The sequence below is a fragment of the Myotis davidii genome, unplaced genomic scaffold (genome assembly GCF_000327345.1).
Source record: "Myotis davidii unplaced genomic scaffold, ASM32734v1 scaffold210, whole genome shotgun sequence".
NCBI classification, from domain to species: Eukaryota; Metazoa; Chordata; class Mammalia; order Chiroptera; family Vespertilionidae; genus Myotis; species Myotis davidii.
The window spans coordinates 2,300,254-2,318,812 of NW_006282396.1; positions in this window are offsets into that span (position 1 = coordinate 2,300,254).

Consider the following 18,559-nt stretch of genomic DNA (forward strand, 5'->3'; position numbering starts at 1 on the left):
ACACCCAGCAGCGCTGCTGATGCCTGAACGGTATGTGGAATGAAGTGGGCGGGCATCGGGAGGCCACTATGGCACGGGGCAAGCACTATGGGCAGTCTATCTGAAGTGTACCCGGCGTATAAGACGACCCTCCACTTGGAGGCATATTTTTCAGGGCCAAAAAATCGTCTTATACGCCGGCAAATACGGTATATAAAAGAACAATGATCATGTTAACATATAATACTCTTTTCCCTTTCTTTAAAGCCATCTGATGGTACTGCCTCTTACTCAAGGTAAAAGGCGCAGTCACAGAGAATTGTGCAAACCGCCCCCCGATTATTTCTTTGACCTCACAGTCTACTACTATGTACCTCACATATCCTGTTGATCCTCTTTGCTTTTCCTCAAACAAGTGAGGCACCCTCTAGCCTTTATATCTCAGTACTAGATGATTCCTGTCTGGTAAAATTTAACCCCATATCTTTATAAAAAATTCCTTTACCCCAGTGGTTGTCAACCTTCCTAATGCCGCGACCCTTTAATATAGTTCCTCATGTTGTGGTGACCCCCAACCATAAAATTATTTTCATTGCTACTTCATAACTGTAATTTTGCCACTGTTATGAATCGTAATGTAAATATCAGATATGCAGGATGTATTTTCATTGTTACAAATTGAACATAATTAAAGCATAGTGATTAACCACAAAAACAATACGTAATTATATACGTGTTTTCCGATGGTCTTAGGCGACCCCTGTGAAAGGGTCGTTTGACCCCCAAAGGGGTTGCAACCCAGAGGTTGGTGACCCACAGGTTGAGAACCACTGCTTTACCCACTTCAAACTTTTGCTAAAATTTTACCTTTCAATGCTCTTACATTAACCAACATATTTAAAATAGCAATTTATTAATTCTACTAGAGGCCCAGCACATGAAATGGTGCGCAGGTAGGGTCTCTAGGCCTAGCCTGCGATCAGGGCCATCTTCCACTCACTCGCCAGTCCCTAGTGCCACCCTGCCACCACCCACCCCAGTTCCCTGTGGTTTCCCATTTGCCATCCTGCTATGGGAGCCTGTGGAGGGGGGGGGGGCAAAAGGTCGGCCGTTCCGCCCACTCGCCAGTCCCCAGTTCCACCACCCAGCCTGGTTCCCATTTGCCATCTGGGGATTGGAGCCTGCGGGCCGGAGGGAGGGACCGAGAAGTGGTCAATGCACCTCATAGTGACTAGTCGAGTGATCGTTCTGGTCATTACTGTTATGGTTGCTGGGCTTTCATTATATAGGATATTCATTTATTTTTTCCATAACACTTTTAACTTCCTAACATTTTATGATTAAATTATTAACTTTAATTATTGCTTATATATGTTTTTATTAACTGATATATTCGAAAAAATTATGCCTGGCATTTGGTAGACTCTCAAAAATATTTATTAAATGAATATATATAAGATTAAAAATTATAAAGAACAACATTATACCAGCAAAAAGAAGAGCTGGAGTTTAATCCAAGGTTATCACAAAGGACAAAAAAAAATTATAACTTGGCAAGATAAAAAATGAAACCAGGAGATTAAAAATAATACACATTAATCTAAAATAGTTTTATTTAATATAAACTTGTAGTCTAGATATTTTTATGATAGAGAATTATCATTCTATTCCTATTTTTCAAACATTATTTGAAATAGATATAATTTTTTTCTAAATCAGTATATATCATTTAGCTATTAATAGTCAGATTTTTTAATTCTCTTCAAATCTATTAATGTAAATAATTTCAAATCCTTCTATCTCCACTTTTTTCCCTCACTTTTTTTTTCATTGATTTTTAAAGAGAGTGGAAGGGAGGAGGGAGAGACAGTGAGAAACATCAACGTGAGAGAGACTCAGCAATTGGTTGCCTCCCACACATGCCTTTATTAGGGCCCAGGATTGAACCTGCAACCGCGGTGGTATGTGCCCTTGGCTATGAATCAAACCCGGGAACCTTCCCTCTGAGACCCGACCATCTATCCACTGAGCCAAACTGGCTAGGGCTACACTGTCTTTTGAAAAGAGTTCTCATATTCTAACTTATTGTATAATTTAACTATTGTGCTTTATATTATTTTCTCTCTTCCTACTCAAAATTTAGGTCTTATTAGGGCATATAATTTTACACTGCTTGTTTTCCCTGGTTATTTAATTGTGCTTGGCACATAGTATATGCTCAATAAAAATATAGTGAATAAATGAATTAGTTATTATATTTTCTATTACTGGACCAGCCTTGAATTTCTAGGACATTTCATTCTTTGAATGTTATATTATTCTATTAGCACACTGCTCAACAAAGTTGACTTAAATGTATTGGTATTTTAAGATTTATTCTTATAAATTATGGGTCTATAGATTTTTTTTACAGCACTGTCATTATCACAATGTTGTATTGTTGCTATTAGTAGCTATTAGTATTATAAAATAATTTGAGGACTATTTTCAATGCTCTGCTTCAGTTCTTAAGCCTGGAAACTTGTTTCCAAGAATGAAAAAAAAACCCTAGTGGTTTAATAACTGTAATTTAAAAGATCTTATTACAAACATGCTAGTATTAATTTGTCAATGGCCTTGCAATATGAAATCTAAAAAATGTTATTTTCACTGGTATAATAATATCCAACTTAATTATAAATTTAATTTAGCTGTTTATATAAATATAAAGTTAAAATATTTGTATATTAACAAGCACTCTTTTTGTGAGATCAAGTAATAAGAAAGTGTATTAGGTATATATTACTATTTTCCTACTTGTTGAATAATTTATCACTGAACTTCTTAATTCTGGTTTTAATGAAGAATAAACAAGATAGTTTAGTTTTATTACAAATGACTGCATGGTAAGCTGAGAAGTTATTAAATCTAAAGTGATTATGTATATTTGTATATGTGTGTGTTAATACATGTAAGTAATTTGAAAACCATGAGAAAATCTTTATAGTTCCTTTTATTTTAGCACTGATACCAGATTAAGAGACAGAGTATAGCTCTGGCTGGTGTGGCTCAGTTGGTTGGCTTCCGCCTGTGCACCACAAAGTTGCTGGCTTGGTCCCCGGTAAGGGCTGTTCAAGAGGCAGCTGATCGATGTTACCTTCTCATACCAATGTGTCTTTCTTCTCCCTTATCTCTCTGTAAAAAATCAATAAACTGATCTTAAAAATAAGAGAGAGAGAGAGAGAGAGTATAACGTCATCTGCCATATAACGTAATAATTTGGGCCTGTTGATGAGAATTAACCTGCCATTTTGAAAAAAAAAATAATTAGTCTGGGCCAGGTTGAGTTAATGTGAGAGGTGTGTAAGGTAAGGTATTAGAGGAACTTTGGAACCAGACCATATGCAGTGATGGCGAACCTATGACATGCGTGTCAGAAGTGACACGCGAACTCATTTTTTTGGTTAATTTTTCTTTGTTAAATGGCATGTAAATATATAAAATAAATATCAAAAATAGAAATCTTTGTTTTACTATGGTTGCAAATATCAAAAAATTTCTATATGTGACACGGCACCAGAGTTAAGTGAGGGTTTTTCAAAATGCTGACACGCCGAGCTCAAAAGGTTCGCCATCACTGATATAGGGCCTTGTAGACCATGGGAAAGCTTTCTTAGTTTTCTCCAAACATTTAAAAATATATATGTTTTATTGATTTCAGAGAGGAAGGAGAGAGAGAGAGAGAAAAAATCATTGATTGGCTGCCTCCTGCATGCCCCCAACTGGGGACTGAGCCCCCACCTGAGCATATGCCCAGACCTGCAATGGAAGAGTGACCTCCTGGTTCATAGGTCGATGCTCAACCACTGAGCCATGCTAGCCATGCTCTCCAAATGTTATTTTTCATTTTGATTACAAATTACTTTTTCATATAATTAACACACAAAATAACTGTATAGCAATACCTGCTATTTGAAATGTATAGACACTATTATTTTTACCTTGAAGTTTCTTAGGTAAGTGTAAGTACTTATTAACATTATAAAATATATTAACTTATAATACCTTCTTTACATCAAAGCAAAATCAAATTATTTTCTACAACTTAATTTTATTCATTCAGTGGGCTTATTTAGTCCATACCAAAAGAGGCAGTTATTTAAAACAATGAATTATTTTTAGAAGATGGTTCAAATCAAAGTTATTTTCCATTCTAACAGTTCTACACATTTTACAATTTTAGGTTATGCTTTAAGCAATTTAAATACGAGGGAGTGTAGAAATTATGAGCTAGTCCTTGTTTTAATGTTCCTTACAGGATGTGAGAGGTAGACTCTGCCATTCAGGCAGGGGAGTGTTGTGCTAGTCTGCAGATAATATGACTTTTTAGGAACATGTTAAAGAAACGTAAACAATGCTATTTGAAAGATAAGCTGATAAACATATTTTAAAAGGGTTGCAGTGTCTCCAGGTGATGAAACATTCAGAGAGTATTTATTTTCATAAAAAGGCTGATTTCTTTGGTACCACTGCCTTGCATCAGCAGTCCGGTTTTAAACCAGAACAGTCATTCCTCAGCCTACAGTATCTGATCTTCCCTTTCTTTGTCACCATACCGCACTCTACCATAACCAAACTCCTGGCTTTGTCCTTAGTCACACCATATAGAGATGAGACTGTGTTCACTCTCCTCTTATTTCTTCATCTTTGATCAACCAGGAATAAATTTTTAATAGCACGGTTCTCTCCTGCTAAGTCTCTTTGTAAAAATATATGAACACCTTAATCTTGGAAAGGAAAACAAATCCAAATCAAGTAGTCTTTTGTAAGTCCTGCATAAACAAAGTTGCTAAATTCTAGTTGAAATGTGTGTTTCATGCTTTGAGCATGAGAAATTAATATATTTGTTGATTTTATGAAGATCTTTCTGTCATTCGCTAAAAGCTTAACATCTAAGTAAGGAAATTATGTGGTGTGTGTTGAGAGCACCCAGTTCTAGGCTAACCCTATGTAAAGAAAGCCCCTTATGATTATCAACACAGAAAAACATAAAACAAGCGTAAATGTTAGATATGTGTTTAACCATGTATCTGCCCTTTTGTTTTGATACAGAGATTGTGTATGTAGGGAGAGATAATATGTTTTTTTAAAAATGAAAAGCAAAATATTTGAATCATATATCTAAAATTTTATATTTTCTATATGGATTTTTAAGCACATCATGAGTGCTTTTGTAAGTTCTTTTATATGTCATATTCTATGGTTGCATGCTATTCATTCTATCCTGTGGTTCTATAATAAATTTTGACATAAATATCATTAATGGCTTTGCTAATTTTCTAGTTCTTGTCCTGTTGGTCCTGTTGGTCTCTGAGACATTCCAACCATGATCTCTGCATCTTGTGTGTGTGTGTGAGTGTGTGTGTGTGGTGTTTGTATGTGTGTGAGAGTGTGTGTATGTGTGAGCTTGTGTGTGTGTGTGAGCTTGTGTGTGAGTGTGAGTATGTGTGAGTGTGTGTGAGTGTGTGTGTATGTGTGTGTATGTGTGTGTGAGTGTGTGTATGTGTGAGTGAGTGTGTGTGTGTGTGTGTGTGTGTGAGTGTGTGTGTGTGTGTGTGTGCGTGTGTGTGTAGGACAGTTGTCTTCCAGTTTTCCCAAAGAGTCTTTTGAAGACAGGAGGGAGAGGGAGTGCATTTTACCCTTTTCTCTCTACTTTGGGTGAAACTTCTGGTCCTCCCTGAGGCCCCAGAACCTATAGGAAATGCTCACCATGGTGCCAGCTCTTACCAGGTGATCTCGATCTCTCACTTCTTATTTTGAACCTCCAGCCTCAAGTGATGACAATTTCCTGCTCTTGTCAATTTCTAACGCCCTTAGATCTCCTACCACCTGTTAGCCAGTTCTCTAGGTTAAATTCTCTTTATTTTGCTTATTGGGGCTGACTGATAATTAGGAATATCCCTATTTATATATCTTGGTATATCGTTATGCTATTTTTGTATAAAGACCTTCTAATTAATTGCTTAATTAAAACAACTTTTGATATATATTGCCAAACTAATGTCCAGAAGTTTCAGATTCAATAATAATTTTAGAGTATGCTTCAAGAATTCTTACACACTTTTCCTAATGCTGAAATTAGCATTAAAAAACAGCATTGTTAATAGTGCACCATGTTATTTTGTGGTTTTCTTAATTTCTATTTCTTTGATTACAGTGATTATTGCAAAGAACAGCTAATACTTTTTTACTAGATAATTTAGAGTTTTAAATAGATCATAATACCTGCATTGACACTAAATTATTGGTGGCTCTATGTTTTATAATTGTATCATGGATGTTTTCTCTCATAAGTTAATTATAGCTCTTAAGTCTGCCCATGTGACTTTAACACACAGCTACTTAGTGTGGTGGCAAAGGTGCTTCAAACCTCTGATCAGCTTCACTTTAAATTAATAAATAGATGTGTGGCGAATAAAATCACATAACATATAATACATTTAATTAAGGGTAGAAAAAGCAATAATTTCAGAGATTACCATAATGGACAGATTAAGGTAAATGGTAGATTAACTTGTATTTCTTATTATGGTAGTAAAACTTGACTATTTTAAAGTTAGCTTTAGGGAAGAAAAAGAAACAAAAGAAATTAACCAATTTTCTTCTAAATAGAAGAAACCCATTGCTAACATTGTCATTTCAGTGAGGTCATTTCCACCCCTTACATAAAATTAGGTTTGAGGGAAAAATGTATACACACTTTTATAGCTGACAGCTCAATATGAAAATGAAATGTATTTTAATAAACATGGCCTTTATAATTATTAAAAGTGTGTTATAATAGAGGCCTGGCGCATGAAATTTGTACATGGTGGGGGGGGGGGTCCCTCAGTCCAGCCTGCACCCTCTCCAATCTTGGAGCCCTCAAGGGATGTCTGACTGGGATCAGGCCTAAAAGGGCCATCGGACACCCCTCTCACAATCCAGGACTGCTGGCTCCCAGCCACTCACCTGCCTGCCTGATTGCCCCCTAACCACTCCTCTGCCAGGCTGATCAATGCCTAACTGCTCCCCTACCAGCCTGATTGCCCCTAACTGCCCTTCCCTGCTGGCCTGGTTGCCTCTAACTGCCCTCCCCTGCAGGCCTGGTCCCACCCAACTGCTCTACCCTGCAGGACTGGTCCCCCCCAACTGTCCTCCCCTGCTGGCCTGATTGCCCACAACCTCCCTCCCTTGCAGGCCATCTTGTAGTGGCCATTTTGTGTCCACATGGGGGCAGCCATATTGTGTGTTGGAGTGATGGTCAATTTGCATATTGTCTCTTTATTGTATAGGATATGAATATCCTAATAATAAAATGCTAATATGCAAATAGATTGAACAGTGGAACTACTGGTGGAATGACCGGTAGCTATGATGCTCACTGACCACCAGGGGGCAGACGCTCAACACAGGAGCTTCTCCCTGGAGGTCATTGTGCTCCCACAGGGAGAGTGCCACTCAGTCAGAAGCCTGGCTCACAGCTGGTGAGTGCAGTAGTGGTGGCAGGAGCCTCTCCCGCCTCTGCAGCAGTGCTAAGGAGCAGTGAGCCAAGCAGTAAGGAGCAGCGAGCAGGTGAGCAGTAAGAGTGACGTGTCCCAGACTGCGAGAGGGATGTCCTACTGCTGGCTTAGACCCGATCTCTGGACCTAAGCCAGCAGGCAGACATCCCTCTAGGGGTCCCAGGCTGAGAGAGGGCACAGGCCGGACTGAGGGAAACCCCACCATCAGTGCACAAATTTCATGCATTGGTCCAATAGTATGTATATAAAAGCATGTGTTTAACATCTATAATAATAAAAGCATAATATGCTAATTAGACTGGACAGCCAGACGACCTTTTGGACATCCTTCTGGACAACCTTCCAGACGAAGCCAGAGATGTGAGGGGCAGGCAAACCGATGCAGCTGCTAGGGCCAAGCCCCTTGCATAAATTTTGTGCATTGGGCCTCTAGTATACTTATAATACATGTTACATGCATAATGTTATATATGGAAATTTTTTGATCAGTGGAATAAATAATTTATTAACTTATTTTTATCTAGTCTATCATTTACCTTTAAATCAAATGTGAATAGAAGAGAGCTGGGCTACCATTCACAACATTTTTCTATTAAAAATAAATAAGGAAAGAAAGAACTTGTCCTTCATCATTTGACATAATTAACTTATACTGAAATGCTAATTCATAGTGTTTTCTATTATAATGATTTTGTTTCTTTTCCTAGCTGTTGCATCAATTAGATGGAGGAGGCTCAAGGCCCTCTTTCTATGGCTTAATGAAAAAAATACCTGCCTGGCTTTTAAGTATACAGGGATATTTGTGCTTCTTCTGGACAATGGATCATGTTTTGTTTGTGAATAATTAACTTTATTATGACTGAGCAAGCTTTCTCTTTCATGTTGTTTATGAGAAATCATAATCAACTTTGTGGCCCATCTATAAGAATTTTGTAAGCCATGAATAAAATACTGAAATTTTTTCTGATTCTATTTTATTTTGCCATAGTTTGATCTATCTTTGGTGTGTTTCTGTGTGTTATATATCTGTAGGATCCACTTGTTTGGTGCTGTTATATTGTTTAATCACATATTTTGTAACTATTCAATAAATTATATACAATGTAAACAACAGTTGAATAACTTACCTCATGAAAAATATGTATTCTAGGTATTAAGTTACTGGGTTATTCATTTAAGTTATCTATAGACTTTTCTTTTGTGTTGCACTTTTAAAAAAAAATAGCTCAAATATGCATACAGTTTCTCTAGTTTCTTAATCCCATCTGTTTTTTATTCAGAAAAGGCGTCAAAAGAAAGGCCAGAAAACGAAAGTATCATAACAGACAGACACAGAGCTTATTTAAGCTTAAATTGTAATAAAAATATTTTAACTAAATACAAATTGCTATTGAAATAGCTTACTAAAATATAGCAGGAATCCAAATTTTGCATCTGTTGACATATTCTTCCACCTGTGAATTCAAAGTGGCTGCATAACAACTTAATCATAGGACACATCTTTAGTCCTTGTAAAAGTAATATTATAATTTAAATAAAGTGTTGGCCTATAAATGGTCCTCTTGCTATGCTACATATGGTGAGTTGAGAGAAAAAAATTGTTACTATAAAATAGGGATACACAAATATTTCTATAAGAGATCAGATAATGAATATTTTAAGATTCTCTGCCTATACTGTCTCTTTGACAACTACACAAATTTGCAATTATATCTTAAAATAGGCTAAAGACAGTAAATAGGAAATGGGCAAAAATGGGCATACTGTGTTCTAATACAACTTTATTTAAAAAATAATAAAACACGTTGGCTCATATTTGGCTCTTGGGCCATAGTTTAGTTGACCTGTGAAATTAAAAGTCTATTTCATTTTTAATAAATCTTTGTGTTGTTTTATTGAAGGAGCTTAGGAAATACAAAAAGCGCAAAAATAAAAACATAATTAAGATCACATTCCTAAGAAATAACTCATGTTAACATCATGATTTTAGTTTAATACTTTGTTTTTTTAAAATGCAGAAACATAATTATATAATGAATATACATTTGTTGATAAAAATTTAATAGTGCATATATTCAGTCTATTTTTTTATTTAAAATTATGCCAATATTTGGGAAAGAAACTGAAGCATGTTTGTGTTTTAAAATGCTCACCCTGTGGTACCTTCACCCACATTTCCCCAAATTCTGTGATAGGTTATTATAGGGTCCTGTACTTCAATTATATTTAATCATCACATCATAACCATAACCAAATGGCTTACCAAAAAGTTAATACTATTATACATGCCACACAATGATTTATGAGTATGGATTTTTAATAAGGTAACAGAGAAACTACCAGGTAAGAAATATTAAGGGACCATCATAAACAGCTATGATACCATCAATCTCTGTACTTCTAGTTTCTCAGAGGTATGGGACTTAAAATTCATAATATTCAGTGATTATAAAAAGGATAAATATAGTGTTCTCAAGGACTTATACAGCTACCAGAAATATTTTAATATTTCTTTTGCCTCAGCACTCTCTATAACAGTCATAAAATTGCCATATATTAGTAATAAAGTTTTTAAGGTTTTATTTGTCATTCATTCCTCCAGATAGAAAAGTATGGGGGAGTGACATCTAGGCTCTCTATGTGTATACATATAGCCAGGTTCCTTCTCTTTAAGGGACCTGGAGAAATGCTGATTATTGAGGTGTTGGTAAAAGAAATAGTCTGAAATATTTGATGTATATTCTGATTTTCATAGAGGTATATATTCAAGACTTAGTAATTTTTTAGATAAATAAAATAATTAGGGTACAGTCAACAATAATAACATTCAAAAGTAAATGGAAAGATGTGATTATATCAGAGAGATAACTTCAAGTACCAGGAATAAAGAAATATTTGAGGAAGTTCTATAAATTTTCTTGAACTTTTTCATTAGAAGATAAGGTTGTTTTGCATTGCCTCATCAGTATTTGGGAAATGCCTTCCATAATGTCCACCCAGAGAAACAGTTATAGCCCTTATCAGTGTTGTTCTAATTGTTAAGATAAACTAAAAACATTCTGGAGCACAAAAAGAGAGTTTTTAATCTAAAAATTTAGAATTGTTTAAATCATGAATATCTCAAAGTAGGGAGCCACTGCAGCAACCACATGGTCACCAGAGAGTAGAAGAAAATATGGCTATACTGCAATATTCTAATGCAATATAGAGATGATGTACCATAGAATTGTACACTTGATACCTATATAATCTTATTAACCAATGTCACCCCAATAAATTTAATTTGGAAAATGTTCTTGCCACTTAAATTTCAGAACGGCCATAGCTTAGTGGCAAAATCTTCTGACTGATTGTATCTAGAGAACACTTAATATCTTTCAACCGCCAGTCAGAAATTTTGATCTGTATCTAATACAATCAATCTCACATTGATAATTTAGGCTTAAGAGTTTTCTTGGCTGAGTTATAAACTTTTTAATATCCTTTCTAAAAAGGCTCATATGACTGTAAATCATTTCAATTTAATTCAGTTCAAAATGTTAATTGTTCCCACTGTCAGCATGGTACATTTTGATATATATATCTCCTATATAATAAAAGCCCAGAGACCATAATGGCCTAACAACCAGAACGACCGCTTGACCAGTTGCTATGAGGTGCATTAACCCCCTCTCGGTTCTCTCTCTCCCCCTAGTGAATAATAAAACTTCAGTATATACTGGCACTAGGGAATGAGTTGTCATTGTCCTGGGTGAGTCCGGCTATTGAAACTCAGAGACATAAAGGATCAAGAAGAAAACAATTTGTTACACAGAAGTCTTATTTTAGTTTTGAATTAAGAAATACAGTTCTGTTGAGAAACATTATATTGAGTTAAGCAGTGAGGGTTAATGCAAAGTTTATTCTGACCAGAAACAGAAAATAGAAACAAGCACAAATCAAATCAATGCAAACATTTGTAATGAAGGAAAAACACACTGTGACCACACTCTTAATTTCCCTTGTGTAGCAAGTGAGGGATCTGTCATGTAGGGTCATCCAAAGCATGTGACAAGTGCAAAGCAATTTAGCAGACTGACAGTGGTAGAAACCAACTAAACATTTAATAATGGAATATGTTTGTACTACCTGCTAACCCAATGTTCTCTCTTGTGGAAGAATGATATTATAGCGGACCCTTGTCTGATTCCTGCATTTGGAGAAGGTCTGCCCTGGTGAGACATGAATGTTGTACATTTATTTAGAGAGACTTCTGGGAAATAAAAGAAATAGGAATCTGATTCTTTAGATATTTTTCACAGGGGCTCAGGGTTACCTTACAATATTTACCTACATTGGTGATACCGCCTACATCCCAATGCCAACTGTTATGGATGGGTTTCCAGTCAAACATCTGTTTAACTGACATAATGATTTTTAATTTTATTTATAAAATTTTCTTTCATAGACTGCCATAGTATCTTCCTTTATATTAGCCATTATCTAATATATTGAAGAAGAATTTCAACCTAACTTTTTATCTATCTTTGCTCTCTGTCTTTCTTGAATATTCCTACCCCCTAACAGCAGGATACTACTTTGATTGTCCATTGCTGAGAATAACCACAGTAACGCTGTTAAGAGGTCTTTAGCTAACCCCCACAATGTGTTTCTCAAGAAATTGCTGAAGGTATCTTTTGTGTCCTGTTGGGTTACAATGAGTAACTCAAAAACTATTGGAAACCTGGTGAATGTGGGCACTAAGTGAAGCAGAGCGAAGTAAAATCCTATCACAGAAAGAGTTGTTTAGATCTTATCCACTGTCTGTCCTGCCGATGCCCATTTACTGCCTTGCCATTGGACCCTCCTGACTGTTATATTTGCAACAAATAATTTCTAAGCAGCATTATCAGGGGTTGAGTTGATATAAAATCTTACCCACAATAACATTTGTAGAGATAGGCTAGAGTCTAGACTCTACCTACTCCTGGCCTATTTTGTCATTTTATTTCTCTGAGAGAAAGAGGTTGGAAAGCCAAAAATGACAAAAGTCTACTTTATGTTTATTTAACTTTATTTTAAATCTATTTAGAAATTAGACTTCTTCCTTTAACCAAATACCATCAAAATTTGCCCCTGCATGGCCAGTGTTGCTCAGTGGTTGAGAGTTGACCTATGAACCAGGAGGTCACAGTTAGAATCCTAGTCAGAGTACATGTTCAGGTTGTGGGCTTGGTATCCAGATCTCAAGGGGGACATGCAGGAGACCGCTGATCAGTGATTCTCTCTCATCATTGGTGTTTCTCTCTCTCTCTCCCTCTCCCTTTCTCTTTGAAATCAATCATATATATATATATTTTTTTAATTTCCCTCATGTATTAGGTAGCTTCATGGCATAAATAGTAATGGGCCAGTAAAAGCTGATGGCTGAAAAAGAAAGATATTCATGGGCTATGGGCTATATTTCAAACTTATTGAGAACAGGAACTTTTGTGTCAGCAGAATCTTGAGTCAAAAGCCAAGTTTTGATTGTGTGGTATTAATAATTTAATCATCATTAGCCTTAGTTTTCTTGCCTAATCTAATAAAGGTAACATATCTGCAAACACATTGGAATACTTCTTGGCTGAATTTGCAGTAGCCCACTGTTTCTTCCAAAACCCATTTGTTTTTTAATAGGAGTGAAAAATATTCACATGTGGTGTGGACTGTGGCTCCTGTATCATCTGGGTCTTTAAGAATGTCACTAGTATCTATCATTCCTCTTATAAGTACTATTGATTCTGATTTACTATCTTTACTGGAGATGGAAAGGGCAATATCATCTCAAAAAATTCTATTTGACCTCCCTTACTATGGTAGCTCTCAAAAAGTCAATGGTTATTGGGTTAGTTAACAAGTATGTCAATTCCAAGTACAAAAGTCAAGACTCAGGAAATAACCCCTCATGGGCCTGTGTACCCAGTGTATCCAGTGTTAACCACACCTTGGCCAGAACTCTATTAGTTACCTGTCTCATGTACTTTCAATCTATTAAAGAGCTATAATGACATTTTAGGTTCTTGAATGTCAATATCAACATATGTCTGTATTTAACATTTCTCAAAATGTCTGAATATTTCCCTTTTCCTAGTATGTGATGACATAAGACTATTTGAGAGAGGACTCAGGGAATCATTACTATATACTTATGAGATAGGATTGCAAGGGAATCCCATTCTACTTTTTCATGGGGTCCTAGCCTCTAATTTAGTTAATGGTTTTGGGGTTTAAGATGGGGATTTCAATTTATTTTTAATTGGTGTGGTTAATAGCCCTTAGCTTCCTAATCACTCACTCTTGTTTTTAATTGTATAGATTGAGGAGCACTCTTGTTGGTTGTCCATCAAGGAAACATGATTGGTCAAAGAAAGAAATTGGATTTTGATGCAGGCACATCATGAGCTTCATCTAGTCTCATGGGAGCTTTAGAACTGGAATGGCTTTATATTTTCCTAATGTGGGACTGAAAGCCATGCATTTCTGTCTCTACCTTGACCAGTCATTCTACACAATATGCCTCTGGGGAACAGAAGAAAGCTTTGTGGAGGCCGCTTTTTTCAGCCAACGGCAAACTCCAGGCAATATGTGTGTGTGTGTGTGGGTGTGTGTGTGTGTGTGTGTGTGTGTGTGTGTAGTGGAAGGTAGGTGGACAATGAGATTCAGCTATCAACATTTTCAGAAGCTTAAAGGCAAGTGGTTAAGTCCTCAAAAAAGAGTATGGTCTGAATTTTTCTATAAAAGTCTTAAAAGTCCAGACCATAAAAAAAAAAATAAATAACTGGTAAAAAAAAAAGTTACATTAAAATTAAGGCTACTCCTATTAGATAAGGTAAAATAAAATTACTAAGAGAGGTTAAAATGCATAAACATGCAAAGGATAATAAATGTACAGAATGCATGATATTTCTCCCAATGTTAAGGCCTTCAGATCTGACATATAGAACTATTCATAGTAAGCTTCTGTACAGAATTTCCAGTTATAATCAATGCCCAGCCACTCTGATAAAATTTCTGTTCCTTCATCTTTATAATTTGTTCCTTTGCAAATGTTATTCACTTTGCTTGAACTGAATTATACCCTTCATTGCTGTGTTCATAGTAAGCTTCATGATTTACACTATTCTCTCAAATTCTTCAGCTCAACAATTTGCTTCTGAGTTCCCAATCATATTTGTACCTTTGCTTATCGAAAAATATTCTGATAGACTATGCTATACTGGATCACACATCTTAAATCCACAGGACCTGGCATACATTGTAAATAACAGTATGCACTCTTTCTGTTTCATATACTATCACTGTTTCAAGTTCCCAAAATTATTTATGATTTACTGTTAGAGAGAGTAGTCAGTTATTCATGTTTAGGAAAGTCAGGAAGCTCTTTGCATTGCTTTTTTGCCATCTACACCATATCATTCTACCATCAATATTTTCAAGCTAGATGCCCAGTGCTCAAAATTCATGCACTCAAATGGGTCCCTCAGCCCAGCCTGCATGCTCTCACAGCCCAGGAGGCCTTGGGGGATGTCCAACTGATGGCTTAGGCCTACTCCCCCAGGGAAGTGGGCCTAAGCTGGCAGTCGGACATCCTTAGTGCTGTTGTGGAGGTGGGAGAGGCTCTCACCACCACCACTGCTGTTTCCAGCCATGAACCTGGCTCAGGGCTTCTCCGGGCTCATTGCTTCTGGCTGAGTAGCGCTCCCTCTGTGGGAGCACACTGAGCACCAGGAGACAACTCCTGCATTGAGCATCTGCCCTCTGGTGGTCAGTATGGATCACACATCTTAAATCCACAGGACCTGGCATACATTGTAAATAACAGTATGCACCCTTTCTGTTTCATATACTATCACTGTTTCAAGTTCCCAAAATTATTTATGATTTACTGTTAGAGAGAGTAGTCAGTTATTCATGTTTAGGAAAGTCAGGAAGCTCTTTGCATTGCTTTTTTGCCATCTACACCATATTACTCTAGCATCAATATTTTCAAACTAGATGCCCAGTGCTCAAAATCCATGCCCTCAAATGGGTCCCTCAGCCCATCCTGCATACTCTCACAGCCCAGGAGGCCTTGGGGAATGTCCAACTGATGGCTTAGGCCTACTCCCCCAGGGAGTAGTGCTGCTGTGGAGGTGGGAGAGGCTCTCACCACCACCACTGCTGTTTCCAGCCATGAACCTGGCTCAGGGCTTCTCCGGGCTCATTGCTTCTGGCTGAGTAGCGCTCCCTCTGTGGGAGAGTAGTGCTGCTGTGGAGGTGGGAGAGACTCTCACCACCACCACTGCTGTTGCCAGCCATGAAACTGGCTAAGGGCTTCTCTGGGCTCATGGCTTCTGGCTGAGTAGCGCTCCCCCTGTGGGAGCACACTGAGCACCAGGAGACAACTCCTGCATTGAGCATCTGCCCCCTGGTGGTCAGTACACATCATAGTGACTGGTCGTTCTACTGTTTGGTCAATTTGCATATTAGCCTTTTATTATATAGGATAGGAGATCATTTATTTTGATATACAGGGTGGGGCAAAAGTAGGTTTACAGTTGTATGTGAAACAGAGTTTATTCTTCTACTATTATTTAATAATTATTCTATTATTTTCCATACAAACAACTATAAACCTATTTTTTATTTCGAGAACTGTAGGGCATGAAGTCATTGCTTGAAGCTCAATTTGATTAAAAAATCAATTCCTGAAAAAGTTTATTACTATACGATGTAGGACGGTAAAAATATTCAGAAGTCCATACTGGTTTGGGTCAACATGTTTTATGCAGTGCTTAGATAAGATTTTACACACTTTTGTTTATTCCTCCCCATTACATTCCTATATCCCTACATCATGCTCTTATTATCTTTGTGTATTTACTTCTTATTTATACTTATTTCTTGTTTCTAATCTTTTTTGATTAGAGGCTGTGAGTTTCTTGACACTTAACCACAACCTACAGTGTATGTTATATTAATATTAAAGATCCAAAGTGATTCATAACTCCAACCACATTGTTAACATTTTTGGGAGTTGATTCACCATGGAAAGTGTATATTTATGCATGTGGGTGTGTACATTTGTGAATTATGTACTTGTGTGATGAAACATACTACAGCAGAGTAATCTATGATTATCATCTAAATTGGAAATATGGAGAACTGGAAATAAACGAATAGTGATTTAAAAAGTTACCAGGATTCAGGAACAAAAGTGACCAGAGAAAGTGAAAGAAGAGTAGTGTCCCCTTCTTCCCAATTATACTTTTTTCTATTATGAAGGTTTCAATTAGATAAAATAATTGACTTTACATTGTAAAAGGAAGAAAGCTAGTGTTATTATCTAAGTGCTTCATCTACAATGAAGAGCCTTTTTCTTCAGATTTAAGGGGAAAACAATTATCAAGACAACCTTGAATCTTTTCTCCAAATTTATGGGGTCATGGTGAACTCATTTGTAGATCTAGCTGAATAATAGAATCTGGAACTTGTGTTGTGTTTGACACACCTACAAAGTGTAAAATGAGTTTACTTTTCTTATGACTTCATAGGGTACTTGCAGAAGTCAAGGCTGTATTTGCACTTAAATAAGTATTTGTTCCTGAACTTTCTGGGTCCCAGTTAATGCTGAACTCTGGGATATATTAGGTTTTGGAGTGTAGGAAAATATATACAAAATATGATTATTTTAAAGGAATGGATTAGGTTAGGATTTTAACTACATACAAAGATGGAAATAAATACGATGAATTTCAAAGTTACCCACTGGGATAGAATGCTATAATGTGATTATCAATATGCATTACTTTATGAATGATTGCAGATTTTGTTGATTTGACTAGTCTTGTCAAGGCACTTCAGGGCATAATTGATTAAAATGTTGCATAATTTCATAGATTCTATGACTTACTCAAATTTCAGATTGCTCTACAACTCCAGAAACAAAGTTCCCTGGTGCAATGTGTTTTGTCCAATTCAGTGTACCTGATTGAGATACATGCTTCACTTATTGAACTGAATACTTCATAGACTAAGATTTTATAGCTTTTATCAATGGAAAATATATTTGCATTTTTTGGTTTTCTAGTGGAGAAATTAGAGTATGGAAAAAATCCTCTTTGGAAGGTAAGCTTTGGTGTTAATATGACTATCACTTTTTTGCCATTAGTTTTACTTTGTTTAAGGAGTTTTCCAGGCTCATAAACATTGTCAGCAGTGTAGTTCTCGAACAACAAGAACAGAAACAGTTTTCACACCAACCTGATGATATTAGTCCTCCCATTTAAGCTTGTTAGCAGTGAATATATGTGCATTTAAGTCCTTTTTTTTCAGTGTTGCTTCTTTTCACTGCTCATGAGACAGATTGTTTCTGAAGCATACATTTTCTTAATTAGAATAATGCTTTAAAAAGATTTTTTAAAGTAATAAAAATAAAATGGTAATCATTTTCCTTAAATAAATGCCAACATGTTTATGTTATGGTGTTGTTTCTGTATCTTGAGATTTTTTGGTACATAACAGCAGATCCTCAGATTGGTAGAAAGAGAACACATATATATTTGGCAAGACTAATTTAAGTTCCTAATTTATACATCAAAGCAGATAGAAACTTAGCTGAGGCTCTCTGGCAAGATGGAGAAAGAGAAGTAAAGCTAACATTTAATAAACTTTCTCTACTTTTGACTAGTTTTAGATTTTTAAGAGTCTTGATTTTTTAGTTATTCCCTCTCTCCAGAATCCCTTATTATTAACACCTCAAATCATCCACAACTCAAAAGAAACCTCACAATGGATAAAAGATATAAGAACATACTGTTGACAGAGGAAGAAACCTAAAAGGCCAATAACCAAATATACAAATGGTGAACCTACTACTAATCATTAAGTATATTATAATAGTAAAGTGGCATTTCTTGCAGAATAAATTAACAAGAAAATAAATGGCTAAGATTTGGAAAATAAACAGGAGAAGAGAAATTCATATATTTTAGAAACAGTAGAATTGATAATGATATACTGAAATAATTAAACATGAG